Below are 21931 nucleotides of genomic sequence, written 5' to 3'. Positions count from 1 at the left end.
GAGAGGCCCAAGTTAAGGCATAACTCCCTCAGTAGACTCATCAACCGGTGACTTCCTCAGGCAAGGTTTTAACCATTTCCGAGCAGCAATGAACGAGTACTTAGATTTCCTTGTGCCTCGTTTTTTTTTTTTTAAATTACCCAATTATTTTTTCCAATTAAGAGGCAATTTAGCGTGTCCAATCCACCTACTCTGCACATTTTTGGGTTGTGGGGGCGAAACCCACGCAGACACGGGGAGAATGTGCAAACTCCACACGGACAGTGACCCAGAGCCGGGATCGAACCTGGGACCTCAGCGCCGTGAGGTGGTTGTGCTAACCACTAGGCCACCGCGCTGCCCTTCCTTGTGCCTCGTTAGCGGGTGGCGGAAACTAGGAAAGAAATGGTGTCCCTGATCCGTGGCCATTACTCATGGCAACGCGCTAGATTCCCTTCATTAGCTTACAGATTGCATCTGCCAACCCTAAATGTGTCCACCGTTAGTTTGGTGAAAGCTGGCAGAGGTTGGGGGTGGAAGGGGGGGGGGGGGGGGGGGGGGGGGGGGGGGGAAGAGACGCTGTCAGTGGTTGGAGAAATGGCTTCTCACTCCTCCTGTCCCATCGGAAATGGCCCAAGAAGGGTGCAACTTCGAAAGAAGGCCAAGCCTAAAGCTTACATCCCCTGTCACCATTCCCCTGGTGCGGCTCAAAGAGTAGCGCCCACCAAGATTAGGAAATCTAACGGAATGGCCTACTCCTGTCCCAGGGGACGGAGTATTACACCAGTGGGATTCTCAGGGATCACGGAAGTCGAGGGGTTTTGGAACGGCTCCGCACTTTATGGCCTTGTGCCCTGCCATGAAAGGACCATGAAATTCCACGCACTGTTCCTCTGTTAGTTAAGCCTTTCAGGAAAGGGTGGGGGAGACTGAGGCGCCATTTCAAGGCTTTTCATTGATACTCCTTTCAAATTCTCCTGACTTCTTACAGAAACAAATAATCCACTTTGGGCCCTGCGGTTAGTTTTATCCCGTTCCGGACGGAGCAGCCCATGCAAATTCTGCTCCTCACCATATTCCTTTTAACCGTTGGCCTCGGCCTTCAGCTCCAGAATTCCAGCTCTGAACTCCACCACGCTCTCCCCTCCCCCATTGGGACTCATCTTCAAACCTACCTCTTTGACCAAGCTTTCAGTCACCCCTCTCCATCTGGCTCAGTCAAGTTTTGTTTGGCTACACTTCCGGGAAGCACCTTGACCTGTTTTGGCGCGATATAAATGCAAGTTCTTGTTGTTTAACTCTTGGCTGCTCTGTGTAACGACGTGGCAAGCCGTGAGGTTCAGGGGCCAATGAGGGATGGGGAACAAATGCTGGTCCTGCCCCCATCCCCTGAAAGACAAAAAGCGGAATCTCTCGCTCTCGTTCCCACCAGCTTCTGCCGATCCTGTAATCTTTTTTTTTAAATTGACTTGCTACTGAAACTAAAGCTGATGGTATCTGCAAGGGGGAATTTAGAATTAAACAGACTCCATACAATTTAGACGAATGCCTAAAGAGGAAAAGACACCACTTTGTGTCAGCTTGCAATGTCCTTCCTGTTTCCTGCCAAGGAACTTGCTTCATTCTGTGAATTCTATGGAGAGCACATTTATCTGGAGGGAGAGTTTGGATCTGAAATGCTTGCGCACCAAGTTTAGATATAAATGCTTCTTTGAACTTGGTGTTTGGTAAGGTGTTATACAAGGAAGTTCAGGATCAAGAGCGGGCAGTTGGTCTGACGAAGGGTTTGCTGTTGAATTTAACAAACGGGGATATGCCACACAGGCGGTTGTCTACCTGCAATTATTATGGGATGGTTTTGGCTCGGAAGGAGGCCATTCAGCCCATCGTGCCCATGCTAGCTCCCTGTGCCTTTGCCCCTGCAATTTCTTTTCCACTCAGCGAGTTATCCAACTGTTGGAATCTCCGATTAGAACATAGAACAGTACAGCACAGAACAGGCCCTTCGGCCCTCGATGTTGTGCCGAGCCATGATCACCCTACTCAAACCCATGTATCCACCCTATACCCGTAACCCAGCAACCCCCCCCCTTAACCTTACTTTTTAGGACACTACGGGCAATTTAGCATGGCCAATCCACCTAACCCGCACATCTTTGGACTGTGGGAGGAAACCGGAGCACCCGGAGGAAACCCACGCACACACGGGGAGGACGTGCAGACTCCGCTCAGGACAGTGACCCAGCTGGGAATCGAACCTGGGACCCTGGAGCTGTGAAGCATTTATGCTATCCACCATGCTACCGTGCTGCCCATAAGATTGAATCTGCCTCCGCCACATTTGCAGACCGTGCCTTCCAGATCCTAATTGCTGTGGTTAAAATAAAAGGTTTTCCTCTCTCGCCGCTGTTTCTTTTCCCAGTCACCTTAAATCAGCCATTTCTGCTTCTCGATCTTTCCACCAATGGAGTCAGTTGGTCCTTATTGCTCCGTAAACGTCTTGTCTTGCAATAAGTTGCATTCTGATTATCTTTACAGTCTCCTTGTGCTCTACGGCTTTCAATTGACAAGTTCTGAAACTGTTTGACAAATTTTTCCGTGACTTGGCTTCGGTGACTGACTGCAAACTCTTTGTGACCAGCAGCCTTTGCTCCTCTGGCTCTGGGCTCTGGTGCATCCTTCCACTGAGTGACCCTCTCCCCCCAATCACTGCCAGAACCAGGAACTGCCTCAGTGTCCCTCTCCTTTCCCCATCACTGCCAGAGCCAGGAACTGCCCCAGTGTCCGCTCCCCGCCCCCCCCCCCACCCCCCCACCCCACCCCTTCACTGCCAGAGCCAGGAACTGCCCCAGTGTCCGCTCCCCCCCCCCCCCACCCCCCCTTTACTGCCAGTCAGGAACTGCCCCAGTGATCCTCTCCCCAATCACTGCCAGAGTCAGGAACTGCCCCAGTGCCCCTCTCCTCTCTCTCCCCCCACCCCCCTCACTGCCAGAGCCAGGAACTACCCCAGTGCCCCTCTCCTCTCTCTCCCCCCCACCCCCCATCACTGCCAGAGCCAGGAACAGCCCCAGTGTCCCTCTCCTCTTCCCCCCATCACTGCCAGGGCCAGGAACTACCCCAGTGCCCCTCTCCTCTCTCTCCCCCCCACCCCCCATCACTGCCAGAGCCAGGAACCGCCTCAGTGTCCGTCTCCTTCCCCCCCATCACTGCCAGAGCCAGGAACTGCCCCAGTGCCCCTCTCCTCTCTCTCCCCCCACCCCCCTCACTGCCAGAGCCAGGAACAGCCCCAGTGCCCCTCTCCTCTCTCTCCCCCCCACCCCCCATCACTGCCAGAGCCAGGAACAGCCCCAGTGTCCCTCTCCTCTTCCCCCCATCACTGCCAGGGCCAGGAACTACCCCAGTGCCCCTCTCCTCTCTCTCCCCCCCCACCCCCCATCACTGCCAGAGCCAGGAACAGCCCCAGTGTCCCTCTCCTCTTCCCCCCATCACTGCCAGGGCCAGGAACTACCCCAATGCCCCTCTCCTCTCTCTCCCCCCCCACCCCTCATCACTGCGAGAGCCAGGAACTGCCCCAGCGTCCCTCTCCCCCCCCCCCCCATCCCCCCCCCCCATCCCCCGCCCCCCCCCCCCTCCCCATCACTGCCAGAGCCAACAACTGCCCCAGTGTCCCTCTCCTCTCCCCCATCACTGCCAGAGCCAGGATCGGCCCCAGAGTCCCTCTCCCCCCCCCCCCCCCCATCACTGCCAGAGCCAAGAACTGCCCCAGAGTCCCTCTCCCCAATCACTGCCAGAGCCAGGAACTGCCCCAGAGTCCCTCTCCCCCCCCCCCCCCCCCCCACCCACCATCACAGCCAGAGCCAGGAACTGCCCCAGAGTCCCTCTCCCCCCTCCCCCCCCCATCACTGCCAGAGCCAGGATCTGCCCCAGTGTCCCTCTCACCCCCCCCCACCCCCCATCACTGCCAGAGCCAGGAACTGCCCCAGTGCCCCTCTCCTCTCTCTCCTCCGACCCCCCTCACTGCCAGAGCCAGGAACTGCCCCAGTGCCCCTCTCCTCTCTCTCCCCCGACCCCCCTCACTGCCAGAGCCAGGAACTGCCCCAGTGCCCCTCTCCTCTCTCTCCCCCCCCCATCACTGCCAGAGCCAGGAACTGCCCCAGTGACCCTCTTCCCCCCCCCTCCCCCATCACTGCCAGAGCTAGAACTGCCCCAGTGACCCTCTCCCCAATCATTGCCAGAGCCAGGAACTGCCCCAGTGACCCTCTCCCCTCCCCCCCCATCACTGCCAGAGCCATGAACTGCCCCAGTGACCCTCTCCCCCCCTCCCCCCCCCCCCGCCCCCCCCACCCACATTCACTGCCAGAGCCATGAACTGCCCCAGTGACCCTCTCTTCCATCACTGCCAGAGCCAGGAACTGCCCCAGTGACCCTTGTCCCCCCACCCACCCCGCACACCATCACTGCCAGAGCCAAGAACTGCCCCATCACTCCCCGAGTCAGGAACTGCCTCAGCGTCCCTCGCCTCTCCCCATCACTGCCAGAGCCAGGAACTGCCCCAGTGACCCTCTCCCCTATTACTGCCAGAGCCAGGAACTGCCCCAGTGACCCTCTCCCCTATTACTGCCAGAGCCAGGATCTGCCCCATTGACCCTGACCTCTCCCCCATCACTGCCAGAGCCAGGAACTGCCCCAGTGACCCTGACCTCTCCCCCATCACTGCCAGAGCTAGAACTGCCCCAGTGACCCTCTCCCCAATCATTGCCAGAGCCAGGAACTGCCCCAGAGTCCCTCTCCCCTCCCCCCCCCCCATCACTGCCAGAGCCATGAACTGCCCCAGTGACCCTCTCTTCCCCCCCCCCCCCCCATCACTGCCAGAGCCAGGAACTGCCCCGGTGACCCTCTCCCCTATTACTGCCAGAGCCAGGAACTGCCTCAGTGACCCTCTCCCCCCACCCACCCCGCACACCATCACTGCCAGAGCCAAGAACTGCCCCATCACTCCCCGAGTCAGGAACTGCCCCAGTGTCCCACTCTCCCCCCCCCCCCCCCCCCATCACTGCCAGAGCCAGGAACTGCCCCAGTGACCCTCTCCTCATTCACTGCCAGAGCCAGGAACTGCCCCAGTGACCCTCTCCCCAATCACTGCCAGAGCCAGGAACTGCCCGTGACCCTCTCCCCCCCCCCCCTCCCACCCTCCCTCCCACCCTCCCACCACCATCACTGACAGAGCCAGGAACTGCCCCAGTGTCCCTCTCCTCTCCCCCATCACTGCCAGAGCCAGGAACTGCCCCATCACTGCCCGAGTCAGGAACTGGCTCAGTGACCCTCTCCTCTCCCCATCACTGCCAGAGCCAGGAACTGCCCCAGTGACCCTGACCTCTCCCCCATCACAGCCAGAGCCAGGAACTGCCCCAGTGACCCTGACCTCTCCCCCATCACTGCCAGAGCCAGGAACTGCCCCAGTGTTCCCCCCCCCCCACCCCCCATCACTGCCAGAGCCAGGAACTGCCCCAGTGACCCTCTCCCCCCATCACTTCCAGAGCCAGGAACTGCCCCAGAGTCCCCCTCCCCTCCCCCCCCCCCCCCCCCCCCCATCACTGCCAGAGCCAGGATCTGCCCCATTGACCCTGACCTCTCCCCCATCACTGCCAGAGCCAGGAACTGCCCCAGTGACCCTCTCCCCCATCACTGCCAGAGCCAGGATCTGCCCCATTGACCCTGACCTCTCCCCCATCACTGCCAGAGCCAGGAACTGCCCCCGTGTCCCTCTCCTCTCCCCAATCACTGCCAGAGCCAGGAACTGCCCCCGTGTCCCTCTCCTCTCCCCAATCACTGCCAGAGCCAGGAACTGCCCCAGTGACCCTCTCCCCAATCACTGCCAGAGCCAGGAACTGCCCCAGTGACCCTGACCTCTCCCCCATCACTGCCAGAGCCAAGAACTGCCCCAGTGACCCTCTCCCCAATCATTGCCAGAGCCAGGAACTGCCCCAGAGTCCCTCTCCCCTCCCCCCCCCCCCCCATCACTGCCAGAGCCATGAACTGCCCCAGTGACCCTCTTCCCCCCCCCCCCCCCAATCACTGCCAGAGCCAGGAACTGCCCCAGTGACCCTCTCCCCCCCCCCCCCAATCACTGCCAGAGCCAGGAACTGCCCCAGTGACCCTCGGCCCCCCACCCACCCCGCACACCATCACTGCCAGAGCCAAGAACTGCCCCATCACTCCCCGAGTCAGGAACCGCCCCAGTGACCCTCTCCCCCATCACTGCCAGAGCCATGAACTGCCCAGTGTCCCTCTCCCCCATCACTGCCAGAGCCATGAACTGCCCAGTGTCCCTCTCCCCCCACCCCCCCCCCCCCAGTGGGTGGGGATCAGGTCAGTGAAGGTCAGGCATTCCTGTGCTCAAGCTCGATGAGGTTCAAAAAAAAGGTGCAGTTTTCTGACGTGTTTGGGTTGTGCATTTGCAGACGGAGGAGACCGGACCGGTAATTCTCCATGTGACGGTTCACACGTTGTTAGGCAGGGGAGGGAGGGGTAGAGCCAGCTGTTGCCTGCTCTGGTACAGTTGGACGGACTGGAAAAGCCTGGTCCCCGGCTATTGCAGCCTCCTTAGTGCCAGGGTCTCCCAGTGGAGAGGGACTAATTCCCAGTGATTAAACCTGGGACTGTCCTACTGGCGGGTGCTGGGTTTCACGCTGGGATCTGCCATTTATAATGGCGTGCGATCACTTGGAAAAAGTGTGGGGGGAAAAAAATCATTTCAACCCTGAGAGTTTAAGGCGGCCCCCATTTTCTAAGTGTGTGTGAGTGAGGAATGGTGGTGGAGGCTGATGCCTCTTTGCTGCAATCAGCCAGTGAATGGGTTAAAACTGAACTTCATTTCCAAAGGAAAAAAATTCACTCAGGAATCTTTTATTGAGCCGGGTGATTGCTGTGCATCAGTCCTTGTGGAGTGTTTCTGTCAGGGAAATGGGTTCAGCAGAAAATGGTTGCTGTGCCTGAGCCAGATTGTGAGAGGAACAAGGTAGGGCACCTCGCTGTTTGTGGAAGTGGTGACCTCATGCGGGGAGGGATTAGGCAGTTTTATTAAATCTGTGATTGTCTGAAGCCGGCTCCCTGCTGTAACGGAGGAGGGGGGCTGGCAAGTCAGTCAGACTCCAGCCTGTCAGTCAGCAAACCTCCACATCACCGTATTGCCGGTGTGTCACACAGCTGCCAACATAATGCCATTCAGCAAAATCATCCTGGGGCGGGTTGGTCTTTTTTTTCTCCCTCTTCCGCCTCTTGCTTTTGTTGGATCGAGTGTTGCAGGCAGATGAACTGCCATGCCTCCTCACCCCCCCCCCCCCCCCCCAGCCACCGCCCTCAGCTCAATGATGGTATCATCCTGTGGCAGAATTGTGAAGCAAACTGCTTAATCATGGCTCTCCCTAGCGCTGGTCGTAATGGTGCGGTCTGGATGCTCCTGCTTGAACAGGCACAAGAAATTCCTGAAAGGAGGGGATGCTGGGCTGAGGGGGAGAGGGAGAGTAGGGGGGGGTGTGTGTGTGAGAGGGAGGGGGGGGGGATGTGAGAGGGAGGGGGGGGGGGGTGTGAGAGGGAGGGGGGGGGGTGTGAGAGGGAGGGGGGGTGTGAGAGGGAGGGGGGGGGATGTGAGAGGGAGGGGGGGGGTGAGGGAGGGGGGGGGGTGAGGGAGGGGGGGGGTGAGGGAGGGGGGGGGGGTGTGAGAGGGAGGGGGGGGGGTGTGAGAGGGAGGGGGGGGGGTGTGAGAGGGAGGGGGGGGGTGTGAGAGGGAGGGGGGGGGGGTGTGAGAGGGAGGGGGGGGGGGTGAGAGGGAGGGGGGGGTGTGAGAGGGAGGGGGGGGGGGTGAGAGGGAGGGGGGGGGTGTGAGAGGGAGGGGGGGGGGGTGAGAGGGTAGGGGGGGGGGTGGTGAGAGGGAGGGAGGGGGGGTTGTGAGAGGGAGGGCGGGGGGGGTGAGAGGGAAGGAGGGAGGGGGGGGGTGAGAGGAGGGAGGGGGAGGGGGGAGAGGAGGAGGGGGGGTGAGAGGGAGGGGGGGTGAGAGGAGGGGGGGGGTGAGAGGGGAGGGGGTGGGGTCTGTGAGAGGAGGGGGGGTGAGAGGGAGGGGGGGGTGAGAGGGAGGGGGGGGGTGAGAGGGAGGGGGGGGGTGTGAGAGGGAGGGGGGGGGTGTGAGAGAGGGAGGGGGGGGGTGTGTGAGAGGGAGGGGGGGGGGTGTGAGAGGGAGGGAGGGGGGGGTGAGAGGGAGGGGGGGGGGGGGGTGAGAGGGGGGGGGAGGGGGGGGTGCGAGGGAGGGGGGGGTGAGGGGGAGGGGGGGGGTGAGAGGAGGGGGGGGGGGGTTGTGAGAGGGGGGGGGGGGGTGTGAGAGGGAGGGGGGGGGGTGTGAGAGGGAGGGGGGGGGGGTTGTGAGAGGGAGGGGGGGGGGTGTGAGAGGGAGGGGGGGGGGTTGTGAGAGGGAGGGGGGGGTGTGGAGGGAGGGGGGGGGGTGTGTGAGAGGGGGGGGGGGGTTGTGAGAGGGGGGGGGTGTGTGAGAGGGGGGGTGTGTGAGAGGGAGGGGGGTGTGAGAGGGAGGGGGGGTGTGTGAGAGGGAGGGGGGGGTGTGAGAGGGAGGGGGGGTGTGGGAGGGAGGGGGGGGGGGTGTGGGGGGGGGGGTGTGGGAGGGAGGGGGGGGGGGGGTGTGTGAGAGGGAGGGGGGGGTGTGAGAGGGAGGGGGGGGGTGTGAGAGGGAGGGGGGGGGTGTGGGAGGGAGGGGGGGGGGGGGGTGTGTGAGAGGGGGGGGGTTTGGTGAGAGGGGGGGGGTGTGAGAGGGAGGGGGGTGTGAGAGGGAGGGGGGGGGTGTGGGGGAGGGAGGTGGGCGTGTGAGAGAGGAGGGAGGGGTGGGGGTGAGAGGGAGGGGAGGGTGGGGTGTGAGAGGGAGGGGGGGTGTGTGAGAGGGAGGGGGGTGTGTGAGAAGGAGGGGGGGTTGTGAGAGGGAGGGAGGGGTGGGGTGTGAGGAGGGAGGGGAGGGGTGGGGTGTGAGAGGGAGGGGAGGGTGGGGTGTGAGAGGGTAGGGGGGGGTGTGTGAGAGGGAGGGGGGTGTGTGAGAAGGGAGGGGGGTGTGAGAGGGAGGGGGGGGGTGTGTGATGAGGGAGGGGGGGTTGTGTGAGAGGAGGGGGGGGGGGTGTGTGAGAGGGAGGGGAGGGGGGTGTGAGAGGGAGGGGGGGGGTGTGAGAGGGAGGGGGGGTGTGAGAGGGAGGGGGGGGTGTGAGGGAGGGGGGTGTGAGAGGGAGGGGGGGGTGTGAGAGGGAGGGGGGGTGTGAGAGGGGGGGGGGTGTGAGAGGGAGGGGGGGGGTGTGAGAGGGGGGGGGGGGTGTGAGAGGGAGGGGGGGGGTGTGAGAGGGGGGGGGGTGTGAGAGGAGGGGGGGTTTGAGAGGGAGGGGGGGTGTGAGAGGAGGGGGGGTGTGAGAGGGAGGGGGGTTGTGAGAGGGAGGGGGGGTGTGAGAGGGGGGGTGTGTGAGAGGGAGGGGGGGTGTGTGAGAGGGAGGGGGGGGTGTGTGGAGGGAGGGGGGTGTGTGAGAGGAGGGGGGGGGTGAGGGAGGGGGGTGTGTGAGAGGGAGGGGGGGGTGAGAGGAGGGGGGGTGTGAGGGAGGGGGGGGTGTGAGAGGGAGGGGGGGTGTGAGAGGGGAGGGAGGGGGGGGGTGTGAGAGGGGGGGGTGGGGGGGGTGAGAGGGGGGGGGGGGGGGGTGTGAGAGGGAGGGAGGGGGGTGTGAGAGTGAGGGGGGGGGGTGGGAGAGGGGGGGGAGGGAGGGGGGGGTGGAGAGGGGGGAGGGGGGGTGTGAGGGGAGGGAGGGGGGGTGTGAGAGGGAGGGAGGGGGGTGTGAGAGGGAGGGAGGGGGGGTGAGAGGGAGGGAGGGGGGGGTGTGAGAGGGAGGGAGGGGGGGTGTGAGAGGGAGGGAGGGGGGGTGTGAGAGGGAGGGAGGGGGGGTGTGAGAGGGAGGGAGGGGGGGTGTGAGAGGGAGGGAGGGGGGGTGTGAGAGGGAGGGAGGGGGGGGTGTGAGAGGGAGGGAGGGGGGGTGTGAGAGGGAGGGAGGGGGGGTGTGTGAGGGAGGGAGGGGGGGTGTGAGAGGGAGGGAGGGGGGGTGTGAGAGGGAGGGAGGGGGGGTGTGAGAGGGAGGGGGGTGTGGGAGGGAGGGGGGGTGTGAGAGGAGGGAGGGGGGGGGTGAGGGAGGGAGGGTGTGAGAGGGAGGGAGGGGGGGTGAGGGAGGGAGGGAGGGGGGGTGTGAGAGGGAGGGGGGGGGGGTGTGAGAGGGAGGGGGGGTGTGAGAGGGAGGGAGGGAGGGGGGGTGTGAGAGGGAGGGAGGGGGGGTGTGAGAGGGAGGGGTGTGAGAGGGAGGGGGGGTGTGAGAGGGAGGGAGGGGGGGTGTGAGAGGGAGGGGGGGTGTGAGAGGGAGGGGGGGTGTGAGAGGGAGGGGGGGTGTGAGAGGGAGGGGGGGGGTGTGAGAGGGAGGGGGGGTGTGAGAGGGAGGGGGTGGGTGAGAGGGAGGGGGGGTGAGTGGGAGGGGGGGTGAGAGGGGGGGGTGAGAGGGAGGGGGGGTGTGAGAGGGAGGGGGTGTGAGAGGGAGGGGGGTGTGAGAGGAGGGAGGGAGGGGGGTGTGAGGGGGAGGGGGGTGTGAGAGGGAGGGGGGTGTGAGGGGGAGGGGGGGTGGGAGGGAGGGGGGTGTGAGGGGGAGGGAGGGGGGGTGTGAGGGAGGGAGGGGGGGTGTGAGGGAGGGAGGGGGGGTGTGAGAGAGGGAGGGGGGGTGTGAGAGGGAGGGGGGGGTGTGAGGGAGGGAGGGGGGGTGTGAGAGAGGGAGGGGGGGTGTGAGAGGGAGGGGGGGGGTGTGAGAGGGAGGGGGGTGTGAGAGGGAGGGGGGGGTGTGAGAGGGAGGGGGGGTGTGAGAGGGAGGGGGGGTGTGAGAGGGAGAGGGGGTGTGAGAGGGAGGGGGTGTGAGAGGGAGGGGGGTGTGAGAGGGAGGGAGGGAGGGGGGTGTGAGGGGGAGGGGGGTGTGAGAGGGAGGGGGGTGTGAGGGGGAGGGGGGGGTGGGAGGGAGGGGGGTGTGAGGGGGAGGGAGGGGGGGTGTGAGGGAGGGAGGGGGGGTGTGAGGGAGGGAGGGGGGGTGTGAGAGAGGGAGGGGGGGTGTGAGAGGGAGGGGGGTGTGAGGGAGGGAGGGGGGGTGTGAGAGGGAGGGGGGTGTGAGAGGGAGGGGGGGGTGAGGGAGGGAGGGGGGGTGTGGGAGGGGGTGTGAGAGGGAGGGAGGGGGGTGTGAGAGGGAGGGAGGGGGGTGTGAGAGGGAGGGGGGTGGGTGAGGGAGGGAGGGGGGTGTGAGAGGGAGGGTGGGGGGGTGTGGGAGGGAGGGAGGGGGGTGTGGGAGGGGGGGGTGTGGGAGGGAGGGGGCGTGTGAGAGGGAGGGAGGGAGGGGGCGTGTGAGAGGGAGGGTGGCATGTGAGGGAGGGAGGGGGCGTGTGAGAGGGAGGGAGGGAGGGAGGGGTCGTGTGAGAGGGAGGGAGGGAGGGGGCGTGTGAGAGGGAGGGGGGTGAGAGGGGGGTGAGAGGGAGGGGGGGTGAGAGGGGGGTGTGGGAGGGGGGGGTGTGAGAGGGAGGGGGGGTGAGGGAGGGAGGGAGGGGGCGTGTGAGAGGGAGGGAGGGGGGGAGGGAGGGAGGGGGGGTGAGAGGGAGGGAAGGGGGGCGTGAGAGGGAGGGAAGGGAGGTGTGAGAGGGAGGGGGATGTGGTGAGGGCGGGGGGTGTGAGAGGGGAGAGGGAGGGAGGGGGGTGTGAGAGGGAGGGAGGGGGGTGTGGGTGAGAGGAGGGTGTGGGTGAGAGGGAGGTGTGGGTGAGAGGGAGGGGGGTGTGGGTGAGAGAGAGGGGAGGGGGTGAGAGGGAGGGGGGGGGAAGGGGGGTAATGGGCCTTCCTTTGGTTTCTTTTTTAATAAAGGGGACTGCGCAAGAACGTCAGCGTGAGCGACACAGGGACTGTTGCTGAAGCTGAAATATGTTAAGTGTTAACTCTGTGTGCCACAGCATGTTGTTCAGTTATTCTCTTGACTGCAGGCTCCCCGAGGTTTGTATTTTACTGATCTTACTGTCGTAGACTGACTGACAGAAGGGGAGTGGGTGGGGGGGGGGCATTGATGTTGCACAGTGGTCTCTGACAGACATTTTACACTCCTGGACCACCGTCCTGAATTTCCATGGCTGTTTAATATATACTGCAGAACGGGAGCCACATCAGCAAGGACGGGCAAGGGATGTCACTGTCCAGCCTAAATTTGCTGCGTTGAATTCCACTGTTATTGTTGGTTATGCTGTGCAAGTGTGACCAGTGGGGATGACGAGACCGCCTTCTGGCGCAGCCTGTGGAGGCAGACATTCCAGCCAGCCGAGCTTGATGTACCAGCACTCACTCTGCTGGGTGTGGGTGCTGGGGTTTTTTTTTTAAGTGTGTCATACGTCGGTGCCCGAGTAAAGCTACTGTAAACTTGAGTGCAGAATGCTTTCAGGAGTGTGCATTTGTGTCCTCTGCCATCTGGGCCCTGGTGAAAGTTCTCATGACAGGAGGTCAGGAGAGGGGAGGAAAGAATGAGAATTTTCTTGCTGAATGTGCTGCTGGCATGGAGTTAATTCAATTGGGTGGGGGGGGGGGGGGGGGGTGGAATCACTCTTCAGTTGTGCCTTTAAGAGCTCTTTTCCGGGGAGAATGGCAAACACCTGGGTGGGGAATTTAATGTACGAATGGTGCCATGTTGTTTCGCAGGGAAAGGGGCAGGGAAACTGGAAATGGGGAGGGTGGGGATGGGGGGGAGAAAGACGATGGGGAGCTAGATTGAGAAATGTGGCCAAGGGCAGCACGGTGGCGCAGTGGGTTAGCCCTGCGGCCTCACGGCGCCGAGGTCCCAGGTTCGATCCCGGCTCTGGGTCACTGTCTGTGTGGAGTTTGCACATTCTCCCCGTGCCTGCGTTGGTTTCGCCCCCATAACATAAAGATGTAGGTGGATTGGCCACGGTAAATTGCCCCTTAATTGTAAAAAATGAATTGGGTAAAAAAAGAAAGAAATGTGGCCGCTGTGAGGGAAGATGTAAGAAGGTTTTGAGAAGGAGAGGTAATGAAGCTGGATTTGCACCAAAGTAGAGCTAGGAAAATCTGGAGGAGGACCAGGTCCCCTCCCCCACCCACACTCCAGTGAAGCAGTTCTATATTGTCTGACGATCTGCTGGGGCCAAGCTAGGTTTCCTGAGCATGGGTCTGAGCGATTTGGCTGGAATTCAAAAGTATAACTGCTGCAAATGTGCCACGATTTCTAATAGGCCTTCCCAGCAGCCTGGTCACAGCAGCTTTGCATTTGCCTTTGTAACCAGACACCCAACAGCCATTTTTTCTTTTTTTTTGGGGGGGGGAGGTGGGGGGCGAGAGAATCTGGTGCCACTCAGAATTCAGGAGACCTGTAGTTTCACGGTGAGATCTGCTTTTTTGGCTGTTTGGCTCGTCTTGTCTGACACTTGCCTGTAACTGACTAGTAAATGCTGCTAAAATACTAGTGACTAATAAGGCAGTATTTGCAGAACCCGAGTCGTGTTGGTTAGCACTTTAACTCTTTGGCATCCACAAAAGTAATTGAGCACCATCAAAACTTCCAAGCTCTGGAGCAGTGTGATCTGGTAAAGTTGTTTTGTTCTATACTCCTCTGGCTCAGTATAATGTCATTTGTGGATGTTTGAGGGAGGAATGGAGTTTGCAGATAAAATACGATGGAAACAGCAGTGTATTTTTTGGAGAACTAAAGTGAAAGTGGCCAGAAACTGTTACTGTTGTGTGTTCCACCCTTTACCTCCCCTATCCTGTTTGTTTGCTCTTTTTGTGTGCGTTTGAACCTTGCAAACTGCCGCTCATTGGCTTAGTCATCTTTTGATGTGTTACAGGTAATTGTCATACTAACTTCCTGCCTTCGCACACCAGACCACTTCGACCATACATGAACTCACGTAAACGCCCCCTTCCCATACCTCATTCCACAACACCCCCACCCCACACACCACCTTCGCACCTTCAAGTTAACTCAGATCCAGACTAAAAACTACATCTTGACATTTGCACAGACCTCTGACCCGGCAAACATCATGCATGAGAAATCAGGGCATCCAGCTTGTAAATTCTCTGTACTAGTATTGCTGGCATTGTATAAGTCTGACTCACGTGCTTCAAGGTCCTGCCCACATTTGAAAGTGACCAGGAATTAAAATGTGACTGCTTAATGCCAACTAGTGTTGTCACTAATGCCATGTTTAGCTTTAAATGAGGTGTTTTTAATATGTCTTTGTGTCCAACACCCTTGTGCCTGTCTGTACCAGAGAGCGCCCATTTAGGCAGTGGATCTGACATAACAAGTGTTAAGGGTGCAATTCGGTTTTCCTTTTTTCAAGATTGTCGTAGTTTCTTTTAATGGCCCAACCCAGTACCAGGAGCGGGTCAGGGCAATACTTAGATATCTGAGCATATGAACCAATCAGTGAATGAGCAGGCAGATATGGTGGCAGCCATGTTTCTGCTATGGAGGGGCTCAGGAGCGAACCCCATTCAGGAAACCATAAGACGTAGGAGTGGAAGTGGGCCATTCGGCCCATCGAGCCTACACTGCCATTCGATGAGATCATGACCGATCTGGTGTGGCAAACCTCAACTCCCACTCTTCACATTATCACCATAACCCTTGATTCCCTTACTGAGCTCCACCACTCAGAAATGTTTCCGGAGGCAAGACTTGGGCAGTTTTGTCTCGTGTATGAATTTGTGACAAGCACAAAACTGCAACCAGCCTAATGATCTAGGAGCAGGAGAAGGCCATTGTGACTCTCGAGCCTGTTTTGCTTTTCAGTGAGGTTGTGGCTGGCCTGTGCTCTATTTGCTTCAGTAAAACCCCAAGTACAGTGCAACAGAAAGAGTTCTGAAACCTTTTTTTTTTGCAACAACATAAATTTACTTCCTTAGCTTGCGCTTGATGCATCAGCCAATATCATGGTGAGTTTGTCCAGTGAGCAGCTCTCATACACTGAGCTGTAAAGACAAGGAAGGTCTTAATCCTGATACCTATTTAGTGCTGATCTTAGCCCTGGTACAGACCATGGGGATGCTATAACTACCTCCAGTAAGGAACACTGAGTGCCAATTTGCAATGACCCCATTACACACAACTAACAAATTCCACCCCTGTTCATAGAATCGCCAGTCCAGAAGGAGGCCATTCTGCTCAACGGGTCTGCACTAGCTCTCTGTAAGAACTCCCTATCTAGGCCCATTCCCCATAGCCCCACCTAACTTTTGGACACTTAGTGGCAATTTATCATGGCCAATCCACCTAACCTGCACATTTTTGGACTGTGGGAGGAAACGGAGGGAACCCACGCAGACACGGGGAGAATACGCAAACCCCACACAGACAGTCACCCGAGGCCTGAATTAAACCCGAGTCGTTGGCACTGTGAGGCAGCAGTGCTAACCATTGTGCTACTGTGCTGACCCTTTGCTTTACTGTTGAGTCCACTTGGACCTTTTATTCAAATTATTTTTTAGCTCATTACTCACAGAGTACTGACATAGGACAATATTTTATCTTTCATGCGCTATTTTACACTTTCCCACATTAAATTCCATCTGCCGTTAATCCGTCATTGGAATTTCCAGCAGTACAGAGCTCATTTTGCTGCCCACCTCTTGTCCACTTGCATGTCTTCATCTCACCTTTGCAATCCCTAAGTTGTGGCATTGCCTTGACCAATTGGCATCCAGTTTGTTGGAAATGGGGAAGGTTCCAATTAGCTGGCTGACGTGTAGTCTTGTCAGCCAGGTTAACCTCCGAGCTGGACTTCAGCAATCTGACTGACACCAGGGGGCATCCACACCTACTGCTCACCTGGCTTTGTCACTCCAGGTTTGATTTGTGTGAAAGGCAGTGTTGACTCAAAGGACAGGGCAGCTTGATCTCAGGTAGTCTAACTCACTTAATCCTATTGAAAGGGGCATGGCACGCTGCACATGCCAAGTGTTTCAATATAGACAGTGCTTGAGGCAGAACCAGACATGGTCAGAAAACGTGGACTGGATGCCTGCAAATGTTTGATGTGGGGAGGGAGGTGGCCAAATTCTGAACTCTCACACAATCAAGGCTGCATTGTTTTTTTTAAAGAACGTTACACTGCAAAACAACAGGTGTACATAATCGTGATTGTTGTCTCCACTTATTTCGAAGCCCGATCCAAGTGATCAGAGTTACTCAGTACGGTGTGATGTGGTTAACGTTCCGTTGATGCGCTGATAGTTGGATCTATCAATTATGTGTCCAGGGGTGAGGCAAATCTGTTAGGAAGAAAGGGGGGGGGGGGGGGGATGAACAGCTCAATCAGCATTTGAAAGGGGTTTCATGTTGTGGGCGTTGCCCCTGACATCTGGGTGGAACTCCTGACATCTGGGTGTAGCCTGCCGTCAAGAGTTGAGTGAATGGTTACACCCAGTTCATTAATTGGCCCGTCTCTTTCAGATGCTGATCGACCTGCTTTGCATGCCTTGTTTTAAATTCAGCGCCACATTCACATTTTTGCATAAAAGAGGGAACGATGCACAGCTATAGTAACACATGCACTCCACGTGTGAGCTTATTAATTGTGTCTGCCTTGATGTCTTGACTGAGACAAATATTTCCCAGACCAGATGATGGTGTTTTCCACTGGAACATTATCTGCCCATTTTCTCCTCCCATTCTCCTCCACCGAAGAACGCATCTTCATTTATGCAATGCTTCATCAAGTGCTCAGGAAATCTCAAACATTTCATAACCCAACAAGTGACTTTTGAAATACAGCACATGTTGTTATGTGAGCAAAAGATCGTGACAAATACGCACACAGCAGGATCCCATGAAATTTGGCGAATGAAAAATCTTGACCGTCGCACCAGAAGTTGAATGGTGTCTCTACAGGAAAGCAGACCTCTAAAACGTCTTAAACTCAACACCTCTGACAATGCAGTGTACTCTCAATGCTTGAAAGGGGTAGAAATCAGCCCCTTTTGACTTGCAGGTGAGTGAAGGAGCTACCATGCTACCAAATGAATAAAGTTGATGAGTTTTAAACCTATCGGAGGCACAGGATTGGGTGGTAGGGATGAGGGGCATACTTTCAGTTCTGACGTTTGCTCGGCTGAGGACGAAGAGTCGTGAGGAACCTTCCCAACGGTAAATGGTAGCTCCACATCATCAGCACCAGGCATGCGTGGGAAATGGTGGGTGAATTGATATTCGTAAAATGAAAATACCTTTAGGGGTGTCCTGTTAAAAAAGCAGAACATAGGGCAGCACGGTGGCTCAGTGGTAGCATTGCAGTTTCACGGCGCCGAGGTCCCAGGTTTGATCCTGGCTCTGGGTCACTGTCCGTGCGGAGTTTGCACATTCTCCCTGTGTTTGCGTGTGTTTCACCCCCACAACCCAAAGACGTGCAGGGTAGGTGGATTGCACATGCTAAATTGCCCCTTAATTGGAAAAAATGAACTGGGTACTCTAAATTTACAAGAACAAACAAAAGCAGAAAATGCTGGATGAACTCAGCAGGTCTGACGATATTTGGGGAGAGGGAGAAACAGACTTAATGTTTTGAGTCTACAGAACAAGGTAAAACTGATGGATTTTGTCCTGTTAAAGAGGAGTGGAGCAGGTGAAACAAAATAGAAGGTCAGGGATAGGTGGGAGCTCATGATAGACTTGACAAAGATGTCACAAAAGGAAGTGTTAAAGACTAAAGAAGGTGTTAATCGAGGCATAAAGATTTTTTTTAAATATAAATTTAGATTACCCAATTATTTTTTCCAATTAAGGGGCAATTTAGCGTGGCCAATCCACCTACTCTGCACATTTTTGGGTTGTGGGGGCGAAACCCACGCAGACACGGGGAGAATGTGCAAACTCCACACAGACAGTGACCCAGAGCCGGGATCGAACCTGGGACCTCAGCGCCGTGAGGCGGTTGTGCTAACCACTAGGCCACCGTGCTGCCCTGATCGAGGCATAAAGATAAGAGAAGAAGGGGCAGCACGGTGGCCTAGTGGTTAGCACAACCGCCTCACGGCGCCGAGGTCCCAGGTTCGATCCTGGCTCTGGGTCACTGTCCGTGTGGAGTTTGCACATTCTCCCCGTGTCTGCGTGGGTTTCACCCCCACAACCCAAAAATGTGCAGAGTAGGTGGATTGGCCACGCTAAATTGCCCCTTAATTGGAAAAAATAATTGGGTAATCTAAATTTATAAAAAAAAAGATAAGAGAAGAATGTGTTAACAGCAGAACAAGGGTCAGTGCTCTGAAAGCACAACATGAGAACAAGTTACAGTTAGACATGGGGTGGGGGGGGGGCGGGGCGGTTAAAAAAGGAGATTTTTTTAAAAGATGGAAATGGAGGAGAGTGTTTATGGTCTGAAATTGCTGAACTCAGTGTGAAGTCTGGAAGACATTAAGTGCCTAATCGGAAGATGAGGTGCTCCAGTTTGCATTGGGCTTCACTGGAACATTGCAGCAGGAATTTATGCGTGAGTGTAAGATGATGTAGTCTCTCCAATGCAGACTTGGTGACCGCTTTGCGCAAACCTGTGGTCAGCTGCAGCCATGACCCCCGAGCTTCCTGTTTCTTGGTATTTAACACTGTCTTCCTCTCAATTCCACATGTCCATCCTTGTCCTGCTGTAATGTCCCAGTGAAGCCTAACTTTCACTCTGGCCACCGTGAATCTCTCCTATCGACCATTGGTGGCAGAACCTTCAACCACCTCAGTTACGTTCTCTGCTTCTGTCTTTCTGCCTGTCAATCCCCAGCTCCTTGCAAATGAATTGTCAGAATCAAACTTTCAGGTATCCCTCTTAACCTCACTCTTCCTGGCTTCATGTCTTCCTCCTGCACCTAGAATCAGAGAGCTTTTACAGCACGGAAAGAGGCCCTTCAGCCCATCGTGTTAACCATTAAGGACCTATCTATTATAATCCCACTTCCCAGCACTTGGCCCATAGCCTTGTATACTTTGGCATTTCAAATGCTCATCAAAATGCTTCTTAAATGTTGTGGGGTTCCCACATCTACCACCCTTTCAGGCAGCGAGTTCCAGATTCCCACCATCCTCTGGATGAAAACTTTGCTCTTCACATTTCCTGTGAACCTCCTGCCCCTTACCTTAAGTCTATGCCCCCTGATTATTGACCCCTCCCCGCAGGCAAAAAATTCCTTCCTTTTCGCCCTATCTGTGCCTCTCATAATTTTGTCCATCTCAATCAGGTCCCGCCTCAGCTTTCTCTGTTCTAAGGAGAACAACCCCAGCCTAACCAGTCTCCCTTGACAGCTGAAACACTCCAGCCTGGTGAATCTCCCCTTCACCCTCTCTAGTGCAATAATTTCTATCCTATAGCGTTGCGACCAGCACTGCACACAGTACTCTAGCTGTGGCCTAACCAGCGTTTTATACAGCTCCATCATAAACTCCTCTTACTCTTACATTCTGTGCCTTGGCTAATAAAGGCAAGTGTCCCAGATGTCTGAACCACCTTATCGACCTGTCCGGCTGCCTTCGGGGGTCTATGGGCATACACACCAACATCCATCTCATCCTCTATACTTCCTAAGGTCCTACCAATCATTGTGTATTCACATGTCTCGTTGGTCCTTCCAATATGCCTGCATCACACTATTAAGGGTTAAATTCCATTTGCCACTTTTCTGCCCTATTTGTGAGATGCCTGGTGGCTTCTCTTTGCATTTGCCGGGTGTAAGGACAAGCGCGTGGTGGTAAAAATTGTATGAGCGTATCACAGCACACCCAGAACTCTAGCTGTACGAATGGAAAAATGTGTCACTTCAACACAGGAAAGGGATCAGCAGCCATCCTTTTTGCTCCTGGGTGGCCTCATGTTCTCAAATGCGTGGCTTCTGCTCCATTGTGAGCAGTGGTTTAATTTTTCCTTGCAGCGATTGGTTGAGTCAGTAATCCGCCCTTTGAGGTTCAAGCATGGGCAGCGTTTGATATTGTTCAGTTACAAGCGCACAAGTTACCTGCCTCTCCATCCATGGGCTGTGGTCAGCCCCCACCCCAATTCATTGAGCGTGTTTCCATGCCAACGTAATTACTTTCTTCATGTAAACTTTACTTACGCTGGGAAAAAAATATATCAGTCGCTGTTTGTTTGGAGGTTTATTGCTGTGGCTTGCTCTCTGCCAGATACAGCCAGCCCAGCACGTGACAACACAGCTAAGATGGAATGCTGTATGGGAAAAAACAAGTTTAACTCGAGATGACGTTGTCTAATAATAAGGTAAGACGTCTTACAACACCAGGTTAAAGTCCAACAGGTTTGTTTCAAACACTAGCTTTTCTCGCCTGAGGAAGGAGCAGTGCTCCGAAAGCTAGTGTTTGAAACAAACCTGTTGGACTTTAACCTGGTGTTGTCAGACTTCTTACTGTGCTCACCCCAGTCCAACGCCTGCATCTCCACATCATCAATAATAAGATGCTATATAGATATCAGTATTGTCAGGTTGCCTCAGTTCGAAAACCTCTTTTGGATGGTGCTCGGACTTGTTTGGATGAATGTCGCAGTGATTTTATGCCAGCAAATGTTCCATAAATAGCAGAGTTTGATAAATAGTTAATAGTTAGGGCAGCACGGTGGCGCAGTGGGTTAGCCCTGCAGCCTCACAGCGCCAAGGTCCTGGGTTTGATCCTGGCTCTGGGTTACTGTCCGTGTGGAGTTTGCACATTCTCCCAGTGTTTGCATGGGTTTCGCCCCCACAACCCAAAGATGTGCAGGGTAGGTGGATTGGCCACGCTAAATTGCCCCTTAATTGGAAAAAATGAATTGGGTACTCTAAATTAAAAGAAAAACTAGTTAATAGTTTCTGTTTCAGTAGTTGAGCAAGGAAAGTTTCTCAGGAATATTGATAGGAGGCACTCACGACCTGTTTGCGAATCTAATGTGAATTTTAACAGCATCCCCGGACATCTGCGGAATCGCACCTTGCGCAGTGCAACAGTATTTAAGTTTCAGCTCAAGTTATTGGTGAGGGCAGCACGGTGGTGCAGTGGGTTAGCCCTGTTGCCTCATGGCGCCGAGGTCCCAGGTTCGATCCCAGCTCTGGGTTACTGTCTGTGTGGAGTTTGCACATTCTCCACGTGTTTGCGTGGGTTTCGCCCCCACCACCCAAAAGATGTGCAGGGTAGGTGGATTGGCCACACTAAATTGCCCCTTAATTGGAAAAAATGAATTGGGCATGGGCACTCTAAATTTATTTTTTTTAAAGTTATTGGTGGCTCTGCCTTGGAATTGGGAGTTCACAAATTCAAGCCTCACTTCAGGATTTGATGTGCCGATATGTCGGTTCACTGCCGAGGGAGTGCTGCGTCATCTAGTGGGGGCAGCCCTTGGATTACCACGTTAAGGGGGGGGGGTTCTCTTCGTATCTCAACCAATATTCCGCCCTCGGCCAACATTCTGCCCTCAACCAGTGTCACCATGCGTCTCCCTTTCTGTTTGCAAATTGATTTCAGTAATTCTCGACCAGTTTTAAAAATAGCACATTGGGATGTGAACGGCGGCATGCAAGTGCAAATTCCTGCAGTAGGGTGTCGGACCCAGATCACAGGAGATTCATGGGAATGTAGACTCCAGTCTGGGACTACCTGATGTAAAGATCGACCAGTTGAGACCTGAAACCTGCTTGATTACTTAACCCATTTAGTAATCTGCAAAGTTACAGAAGGTGAATTCTATGCTCCCAGCAAGTAGAATTGCAGGTTCTCTTCCTTTCTCCCTCAGGTATTTATCTAACCTCTCCTTTTCTTTTTTCTTTTTTTAAATAATTTTTATTGGAATTTTTTACAGAAAATATAAAAATATAACAAGTATAGCAACAAG

At 56.3% G+C, this 21931-nt stretch overlaps 1 protein-coding gene across 10 annotated transcripts in view; it reads left to right on the top strand.

The window, feature by feature from the left end:
• The window catches only part of zmiz1a (zinc finger, MIZ-type containing 1a), a 431940-nt gene that overhangs the window by 287502 nt on the left and 122507 nt on the right, over positions 1–21931 (top strand). Inside the window, exon 1 of one of the 10 annotated variants that reach the window (XM_038782673.1) lies at positions 6893–6997. The exons of 8 other annotated variants lie outside the window; for them this stretch is intronic. The gene's annotated coding sequence lies outside the window, so the exon portion shown is untranslated. Of the gene's footprint in view, positions 1–6892; positions 6998–12042; positions 12066–21931 lie in introns of those variants that run through there. One more of the 10 variants, XM_038782675.1, reaches the window with a different exon arrangement.

The sequence above is a fragment of the Scyliorhinus canicula genome, chromosome 22, assembly GCF_902713615.1.
Source record: "Scyliorhinus canicula chromosome 22, sScyCan1.1, whole genome shotgun sequence".
NCBI classification, from domain to species: Eukaryota; Metazoa; Chordata; class Chondrichthyes; order Carcharhiniformes; family Scyliorhinidae; genus Scyliorhinus; species Scyliorhinus canicula.
The sequence above is the reverse complement of the archived record's forward strand: the minus strand, read 5'-3'. Positions and strand labels throughout refer to the sequence as shown.